The sequence below is a fragment of the Punica granatum genome, chromosome 6, assembly GCF_007655135.1.
Source record: "Punica granatum isolate Tunisia-2019 chromosome 6, ASM765513v2, whole genome shotgun sequence".
Lineage (NCBI taxonomy): Eukaryota > Viridiplantae > Streptophyta > Magnoliopsida > Myrtales > Lythraceae > Punica > Punica granatum.
The window spans coordinates 6,946,394-6,956,214 of record NC_045132.1 but is presented as its reverse complement, the minus strand read 5'-3'; the positions used below and the strand labels follow the sequence as shown (position 1 = coordinate 6,956,214).

Below are 9,821 nucleotides of genomic sequence, written 5' to 3'. Positions count from 1 at the left end.
ATTATCAGTTAATGACCAATTCATACAAGATTTGTCAGTATCAAATGGGTTTAATCATGTGAGCGTCCCGATTAACCCGTTGGTGGATTTATCGCTTGTAAATTATTGCCGAATGCAGTAATTGTGCGGGATATAGACAATCAGACAAATCATGAATTGATCCACTGAATGGAGCCTGAATACCCAAAAAGCTTAATTTATTGAAAACAATTCATGACGCAACAACCAAGACGGGTCCAGAAAAGTCGAGGATAATTTGATCAAAATGACCAAAATACCCTCGGAACCCAAATGACCCCGAAAGAGTCATCGATACATGAATCCGTGCATTTTGTTTGGGAAACAACATTTTAATACGGGATTTGCGATGATATTGAAATTGCAATTGCATAAAATCTGAGAAATAGATTTCATCGAGGTAAAGAGACCGTTCTTGACCCGAATAAGGTCAAAGAACTCTCGGCTCTTCCCTTTTGAGGATAGCCATGAGCTCCCTTGACCCGTTTCGGGTTTCAAGCAGTTTCTGCAATCCGATTTCGACCATTTCCCGCATGCTCAAACGTTAAACATGATAAATGACACGTATTTAACAAAGCCGATATCGCCATGTAAATGCATTTAAACATTCAAACATGCACAAACAGGTTATTTATGGAATCGATAAAACGATACCGACTTCATGGATGCGGGAAAAACATAAAAACTCGGGAAACGACTTAAATCGGGGCAAGGAATCCACTCTTGACCCGAAAAGGTCAAATGAACCCTCGATTACCTCTCCATGAGGTTAACCCGAGAAGTCTCGTGGCTTTTTAGGGTCAGGATGGTTTCCTCAACTCCGATTTAAAACATTTCCTGACATGTTAACACGTAATACGATGATAAACGTGCATGACATAACATGGAAATACATAAAAGAAGTGATCTTGAGATAAAACATGCTAAAACACTTTGTAACTCTGTAAATACAACGAAAATGTAAAAGTCCTAGCTCCTCTAAGTCGGGAATGGTTATATCTAGTCCCGGGATGCGGGATGGGACCGTTAGGAGTCGGGTTGGATCACTGGTAGGTCGGGTTTGTGCTGTTTTTCGTTGAACAGACCCAACTAGACGCAATTGACCCGATTGGGCGCTGGACAGACCTGACTGGCACCCGGGAGAAAACATGTCGGTTCAGACGACTCAGGTGGCTTCTTGGAGAGTGCTCGGATGTTCCGGAAAGCCAAGAAGATGCTTAACGCCCCTGCAGTTGTTTCGAGCGGAGAGCACGCGTGGATTTTCCGAAAATCACGAGCAAAGTTAGGTTAGCAAAACAGAAACAGACCGTACTGGGTAGAACAGACCCTACTGGCAGTCTGGAAAGAAACGGCTCTCCCGGAGGTTCCCTGTGGTATTTTGCTGCAAGGTCGGTGGCACCCCGACTCCTAAGAGACCCTCGAAGGTGGATGTGGTGGTCGTTTGGTTCCAGAGTTATCGGGTTGACCCGTATAACCCTACAAAGATCACGAAAAACAGAGCACGTCTAGGAACAGACCTGACTGGGCAGTTCTCTAGTCGGACGTCACCACGGTGGCTCTCGATGAAATTTTGCTGCAAGGTCGGTGGTTCTTGACTTCTAAGAGACCCCCGGAGGTGACCGTGATGGTCGTTCGAGGAAAAGAGTCTCGGGTCGACCCAATCTGCAAGGAAAACGCGAAGACAGTCAGAAAATTCGACCCAACTAAGCAGTCGGGTTGTTTCTTCTTGCTAGGTCAAAACCAGAGGGTTTTTCCGGGATCTCTCGACTCCTAGATACCCTTAGGTCATGTAGGGAGGTGGTTGATGGGTTTTGCCAGCTGAAACCGACCCGGAAGGCCTTTAAACTCGGGTTGGCATTTTTGACATGAGAAGGACCAAAAAACAGTCTGGTTCTAGGGGGGAGGGGCTCGTTCTATAGCTTAGAGGCTTCAAACTTAAAATCTAACTTCGGAAATTGACTGAGGAGATCAAAAACATGTGGGATATGAAGTTTGGTCAAGTTTGGAATTAAGCCGGAATGGTGAACACCATGATTCCGACTTAAATTCTTGAGGATTTTGCTTGGTTTTTGCTTGCTGCAGTTTTGCTATGGTTGAGAGGAGGTTGAGAGCATTTGTTTGAGTGAGAAATGCTCGAGAGATGATGCTTGAAGGTGTGTTGTTAAGTTAATGATTTTTGGGCAATATATAGGTGAAGATTAAGTGCAATTAAGGAAAGAAAAGTGCAATTAAGGGCAAGGATTAGGGGGATTTGAATTTACTAATGAGGATGGGGATGAAGACCTTTTCAAAATGCATTAATGAAGAAGGGATGAGTGCATTGATGAAGATGGACTATTGTCTTCAAACACTTAAATATTTTAAGGTGGAAGACAAATGCAAGTTGCCTTGGAGGAAGAAGCCAAAAGGAGAGGGTAGTTTGGGCAAGAATGGGGCGGCTAGGGCTGATCCGTGGGCCCCACAGACATTGAGGGAAGTTTGGGACGACGTTCGAGTCTCGATTGATCGCGTGTTCGAGGCTCGTTGCTAAAACGAATGTCGAATTGTGGATGTACGCACAAAAACAGTTCAAACGAGACCAAAATCATCCATTTTGCCTAAAAGAATGCTCGTGTGGTTTTTGGACTCGGAAGCCGGTTTTGCTCAGTTCAGGCGATCAAAGCAAAATTAGCCACTTCTGAATGCGCATCTTGTGTCTGCATTCCGTATTGGTCATTTTGATGTGCATTGCCAATCAGACTGAATAATTGACTAATAAGCTGGTATTGTGAATGTGAAGCCGGTGACGTCCTAGGGGTCCGAAGTCGAATTTCTCAGAATGCATTCTGAGTTGCTTGGGTGAGCTGGAGATCGCTACGATCTCTATTCGTTGAAAAAAGACCTCGAAGGATTGAAAAACTGTATTTGAGACCCTAAAGTACTGTTTTGAGGGCCTAGATGGATTGTGCAATTACGTCTGAAGATTTCACACTGAGCTTTGGGATGAGTAGCACTGTGTTGGCCAATCATTTGACGTCAAGTTTCCATGAAAAGGACCTCCGCTTCTGAATTTCCATTAAAAACGGTCTTTTCTGCTCTTTGGAGGTCATTCGGGAAACTGAAAGGGATTCTGGAGTCAGATTTGCCCAATTGCGTTTGTCCGTTGTAGTTTTTGGAGCAATGCATGGCTAACTTCGTTTGCCGATGTTCTGTCAGACCAATCCCCGAATATGGTTTTCCGTTGAAATATATGTTTGTTCTGTAGTTCAGGAGTCATTCGAGGAGTTTGTGTGACTTCCGAGAGACAATCTAAAGCAATGCTCATGTTCTATATAATTGCTGGATGTGACTGTATTTGACATAAGGTATTAACTTTTCTCTGGCGAATCGACATTTTTGGACTTCCATTGAAAAGTTATATGTACTCAGAAAATCGCTCTTTATAGAGCAGATGATCTGCGAAATGTATTTGAAGACACTTTTCATCTGTTTGGCACCGTAAAGAATTTTTGAAGTCCAATATTGACCATCTTCTGATGGTCGAGTTAGCGGAAAATAGCGATGTATGTGTTGTATTCTGAAAAAGCTGGTTTGGAAGTTGTGTGGGATGTCTGTTTACTCTGTATGTCGCTGGATGATTTTGGAAGTTCTTCTGTCACGTGCTTGAATCATCTACCTATCTCTGTTGACTTGAGAATAAATAGCAATTTGCGACTCTGTTAAGCATTCTTCTGTATCAATGCTCAAGTCATGGCGTGAATCGCTGTTGATGGACATTGTATGAACTGGGTGAGTCAAAATGGGGTGCTAACAATCCCTTTCCCGACTTGCTTTAAATAAATTAATTAAAGAAAAAAGAATCGAAGCCATGGGGCTTTGCCGCTGGCCACTACCGCCCCTGTGGGGTCGTCAGCGAACAATAGTAGCCGGCAATCCTGATTGAGGGTGGCGGCGTCTACAAGGTTCCCCCTCAAGCCCCCCTCCCCCAATTTCTGCAAGAGGAACCCGAACTCCTTCTTTTTCTCATTTTTATTTTTATTTTTATTTTTATTATTCTTTAAACTTCACGGATCGAATTTGCAGCTTGTGTTTTGCCACGGGTGCACCTTAACGCCATATCAGACAAAATCCATTACAAATAACGGGACAACTAACCACGTGCTAGACCGGACAAACAAATCTGTTAAAATTAATGGGAGAACTAACGATGTGCTAGACGGGACAAAAAAGTCGAACTTGGTGACTTTCTGCGTAATTTGAAAGTTAGTGTTAAAAATTAATAAAATGATTAAAGTTCGTGTTTTTTTAGGTTATTAACTCTTTTTTTTTGCGTAAGTAAAACAATATGAATCGGGCATAGACAAAGCTATAGATTTCTTCTATGTCATGCCGGTATGATAGAGTTATATGGACATCCATTCGTAGCACGGAAAGGTCTTTCACCTAATCATTTTGGAGCATAATATTCTCATTTCATGATGGACTGGCTCTTCGAGTCTCTGCCATTAATTTTATATATATATATATATATATATGGCTTATTGCAAATGTTCCATTGAACTCAGTTGTTTCTTAATATCATTAATCAAACTTATCATAGAAAATACCCACTATTCATATATGGTATCATATTTGGCCCGTAAAAAGAATCATTTAAAGCTTAAAATACTTTCTCTTTTTGGTTTGGAAGAGTTCGACACCTTAATATTAGTATTAACATTACATTTTATCTTAAAATAAAATAATGCCGACGTCCATACAACGCGCGGCGTATGTGACCAGTATCACATATACTTGAACTTATCATTAATAAGTCACAAGTATGCATTACCTAATAATAGTTTTTTTTTAAAAAAAATTCAAGAACTTTAGCGTTACAAGTTATCAGTAGACTTTTAAACAAGGGGAAGGTTTTTCTAAAATTTAAAAATTTTTACTATCTCCATATCAATATTATAAATTGACAATTAAAAAAACTCAATACGTTAGAATTCAGGTTCTCACCTGTTGATCTAAAGGTTGCATATTCCATATATAGTGGAACTATCCTTGACCCTTTATAAGTTATTTAAAATTTCTCTTTCATTGTACAGAGCCTTGGCCTCCTTTGTAACCGAAAAAAAAAATCTTAAAACAAAATAAACATTTTTCCTTTGAAATTCTAAATGAAACTAATTAAACAGTTGAACTCTTACAATTCTAAGATGATATGGCACCATATTCTTACATCTTTAGTAGCATTTTCATTTGTTACTAGGTCGAAACCTGCGCTTCGCAATGGGAATATTTATTTTTTATTAATTTTTATAGTTTATTAAACATAATTTCATTCGATTTATGATCATATATATTATCAAATATATCAATCATATAAAAGAATTATGTATCTTTCTAGTTTTCATCTTATTAGAGGGTATTATCATTACAATATTATTATAATCATTATTTTAAATTATAGACTACATTTTTACAATATATATATATACACACATCTAATCAATTAGTTGTGATTAATTTTCTGTATTATATATTTTTATGATTAAACTTAACAGGGATTGAGTTACAATTTATGTAAAGGAGGTATAAATAATTAGATGATACAATTGAATAAAGAGAATATCAATGAAAAACTTAAAATAAAATTTGAATTCTTTTAGAATTAGGAAATCTATTAAGGCAACCTTTGTTATTGGTTATGAATAATAACAATAAATAAAGGATTTTCTTTTTATAGTTTCTTAAACATAATTTCAATCGATTTAGGATCATATATATTATCAAATATATCAATCATATAAAAGAAGAATTATGCATCTTTTTACTTTTCATCTTATTAGAGGGTATTATCATTACAATTTTATTATAATCATTCTTTTAAATTATAGACTATATTTTTACATCTAATCAATCAGTTGTAATTAATATTCCGTATTATGAATTTTTCTGATTTAAAATTTTGGGAAAAAGACAAAACCCCCCTTGTGGTTTGGAGTCAGGACAAATCACATTATTCGGCGACCCCGACCCCTCCACCGAGGTCGCCGGCATCCTCTGTGGGTGCCGGCGCCCTCGATGGAGGGTTCGGGGTCCCTGATTGGCAGCCCCGACCCTCTCCCCCTTCGATTTTTCGTTATAGGACTAAAATGAAATAAAATGAAAAGTTTAGGATAGGAATGATAAAAGAAAAATATTTAGGATCAAAATGATTAAAAGGCTAAAGATTGAGTATTGAAAATGAAACAAAAATTAACGTCGTAACCCCCTATGTCTAACGGAGCAAACCACATGGGGGCTAATTGTCCCAACCAAAATAACAATGTGCGATTTGTCCCGACCCCAAGCCATAAGGGGAATTTCTATCTTTTTCCTAAAATTTTTATGATTAAACTTAACAGTGATTGAGTTACAATTTAAGTAAAGGAGGTATAATTAATTAGATGATATAATTGAATAAAGAGAATATCAATGAAAAATATATATAAAAAAATTGAATTCTTTTAGAATTGGGAAATCTATTTAGGCAACATTTGTTATTGGTTATGAATAATAATAATAAATAAAGGATTTTCTTTTCTGCTTGAAATAAATAAAGGCTATTAAGAAGAAGATAATGAATGATTTAAATTTGTTTTATGGTTATGCATAATAATAAATAAAAGGCTTTCTCTTTTTTGCTTGAAATAAATAAAGGCTATTACAAAGAAGATGAGGAGTGATTTAAATTTTTTTGAAAAAAATAGAGGCACTTTAAGAAAAAGGAAGGAGGGAGAGAAAAAAAATAAGGAAAAAAAAAAAGGGAAATCGCCTGCCAAGGAGGAAAGAAAAAGAAAAAAAGGTACATCAAGGTGATTCGATCCAAGGAAGTGGAGATGGCAAGGAGGACTCTTACCACTAGGACTAAATATTTGAACTAAAGAGCCAAGTATGTCATGATAATATGAAGTCATATTAGAATTTCCCTAATTATATATAACAAATTCATCATTCTTATTTAATAGATTGGTGCATAGTCTTAACTATATGTGTCTCAATAATGCAAATGGAATTTAGTATTAGAGAATCTAGCAGGTTGAAATTCAAATGTGAATATCACATTTGACTTTCAACCTGCTCGATTCATTAATTATAGCTGAGAGTCGGAATGCTTTGCTCATTCTTGAAGAAATTGTCAGGATCTACTGCAGCCTTGACCCTAACCAGTCTCCCGAAATTGTTCTTGAAATACTTCGACCCATAAACCTCGGCCTTGAAGAATTTACTGTCCGAATTGACCCCAATGTCAAGGTCTCTATAGTTCAAGAAAGCCTCTCTTGGTGATTTCGAGACATAAGGCGCCATAGCGTCATAGATCGCTTCAATCTGATCCAATTTGGTCTTCGTGGCGTTTTGAGCTAACCAACTAGCACCATACTGGACCATAAACTTAATTCCAGCCCTGTGGGGAAAAGGAGTGTCTGACTCATTGACTCGGGCCATCATCCCGCCAAATGGGTTCCAGCTCATCCACACGTCTCCAGCCTCAATCACCTTCTCCCACACTGCTTCCAAACCCTCCTTCGGGATAGGCTCTTTAACAAAATCAGACTTCCTCTTAAAGTAAACCTTTGTGTTCAGATCCCTCTGAAGCAAAAAGTCGATGGACGTTCCATTTGGCATGCGGGAATAGAAGAGCACAGACTCCACCCAGCTCATCTCTATGCAATCTTTCTCTTGCAAGCCCAACTCCGGAAAGCTCTCACTCATCAGAGAGAGCAGTCTACGGGTTTGCCCTAGGAAGAGAGCGATAAAATTCACCTGCACGGTCTTTGTCCCTCGTTGGGTCCCATTGGCAGTTGATATCTGCACCCTGATGAAGAGGTCGTCATCAATTGCATCTGCCACTTGCTGCCATTTCCCGACAAGGGCGGTTGCTCCTTGCTCGAGAGTCTTGGAGACTGAAAACCCAGTCACCTGTTCGGGGATCAGGACCAGCTTAATCTTCCACGAGAGGATTACACCGAAACTGGCCCCACCTCCTCCTCGGATCGCCCAAAATAGATCCTCTCCCATTGATTTTCTATCTAAGATCTCCCCCTTTGCATTGACTATCTTTGCATCGATAATATTGTCCACCGAGAGGCCATATTTCCTCATTAGATTCCCGTATCCTCCACCGGAGAAATGCCCACCTGCGCCCATTGTCGTGCAAACTCCTGCTGGGAAAGCATAAGTCTTGGTCGCATTAGCTATGGCATAATATAACTCGCCAGTTGTTGCTCCTGCATCGATTCATGCGGTATGATCCTCCAGATTGAGGGAGATCGAATGGAGCTGGTGCATGTCCAGGATCACATAGGGGACCTTTGACACATACGAGAGGCCCTCAGAGTCGTGGCCCCCACTGCGGATCCTGATCTCCAAAGAGATCTTCTTCGAGCATATGATGGTCCCCTTGACATGAACCTCGTTCTTGGCGACTATAACTGCACTTGGGTTCAGGTTCGACAGGCTCATGAACCGAGAGTTTCTTGCATAAGATTGAACAACTGGTTGGAACGAGGAGCTGTTCCGGAGGTAGACAATCCCAGACAACGGGTATGGCTTTGGGAAATAATCCCGCAGGCAGTGAAGCAACAATTCAGCAGGATCTACCAGCAGAGAACACGAGACAGAGAGTACCGATGCTAGGAACACGAAGAATTGTACTAGAACGAATCCTTCACCTCGTGAGGCCTTCATTGTCTCATATGTGTATGTATTCTTCTTGGACTAAGGCTTTTGTCTAGGGCTTTCAAGATAATATTCAATGTTTGCTAGAAATATATGTAGAGAATTTGAAGAACAAAACATAGAAATTTTAGATATCATTTAAAAAATGTGGATAGATTCTGACATGGATTCTTTACCCAAATATATATATATAATTCTGACAAGGATCCATACATGGAAAGGAGACCAACAGTGTGGTTTTGAACTTAATCAAATAAATACACGTTCTCACATGATAATTAAGAGGTTTCAAGTTTGATATTTGGTGGGACTACCCGTGCTCCTTTATCAGTTATTAAAATTTTTATTTCATTTAATTAGGCTCATGGGCCTCCCTCATAACCGATAAACAAATAAGTGTCTAACAGTCAATTACAAGTTAATTATAAGAGAAAATGACTAGGAGAAAGTGGGAAAGATGAGAAATGAGGTTCTAAAGTGCTTGATCATTAACAAAAAAATCACTTAATGAGTTAAGTTAAAATATTTGACTTAAAAAAATAAGGCGACATTTGGCACTTTTCCGATTCATATTACTGGTAATGTAATTACTTGAAGATAGATTCCCATCAATTAAATTACTAGTAATCTTCATTCTCATATTTGGAATCTCTATGAATATTGTTGGTTATGTAAATATTTGATTTTACAATATATTTCCAATTACTAACATAGGAATTCACTTTCCCGCTCCCTTAACGGTAACCCATATTACCACTTGGGTGTGAATGTGGATTACCACTATCCAACCAAACATATTAATCTTGTGGGCCTCAAGATTTTAAACTCACACTCCTAGGAGTGAGGATAAATTCCCCGCATACTAAATGCTCTATGAGTCAATTTTTACTTATTGGTACTCTTTATCTACTATAAAACACCATCTCATCTTTGTCTCTTCCACTCTTCTTATACATTTCTTTCCTTAACTAAATAAGTGATTATTTTTCGACCACTTAATTTATCAAACGCTACCCAAGAATCTGTCCAGTAAGATAAATACGTGATGTCTTGAAATATTACTTTAAAAAAATTCATTTTATTAAAATCATTAAGAAGAAAATGATTTATTCTCG

The 9,821-nt window shown here is 38.5% G+C and overlaps 1 pseudogene; it reads right to left on the bottom strand.

Moving 5' to 3' along the window:
• Positions 1-7,116: 7,116 nt before the first annotated feature.
• LOC116212103 lies at positions 7,117-8,715 on the bottom strand (annotated as a pseudogene).
• Positions 8,716-9,821: the final 1,106 nt, after the last annotated feature.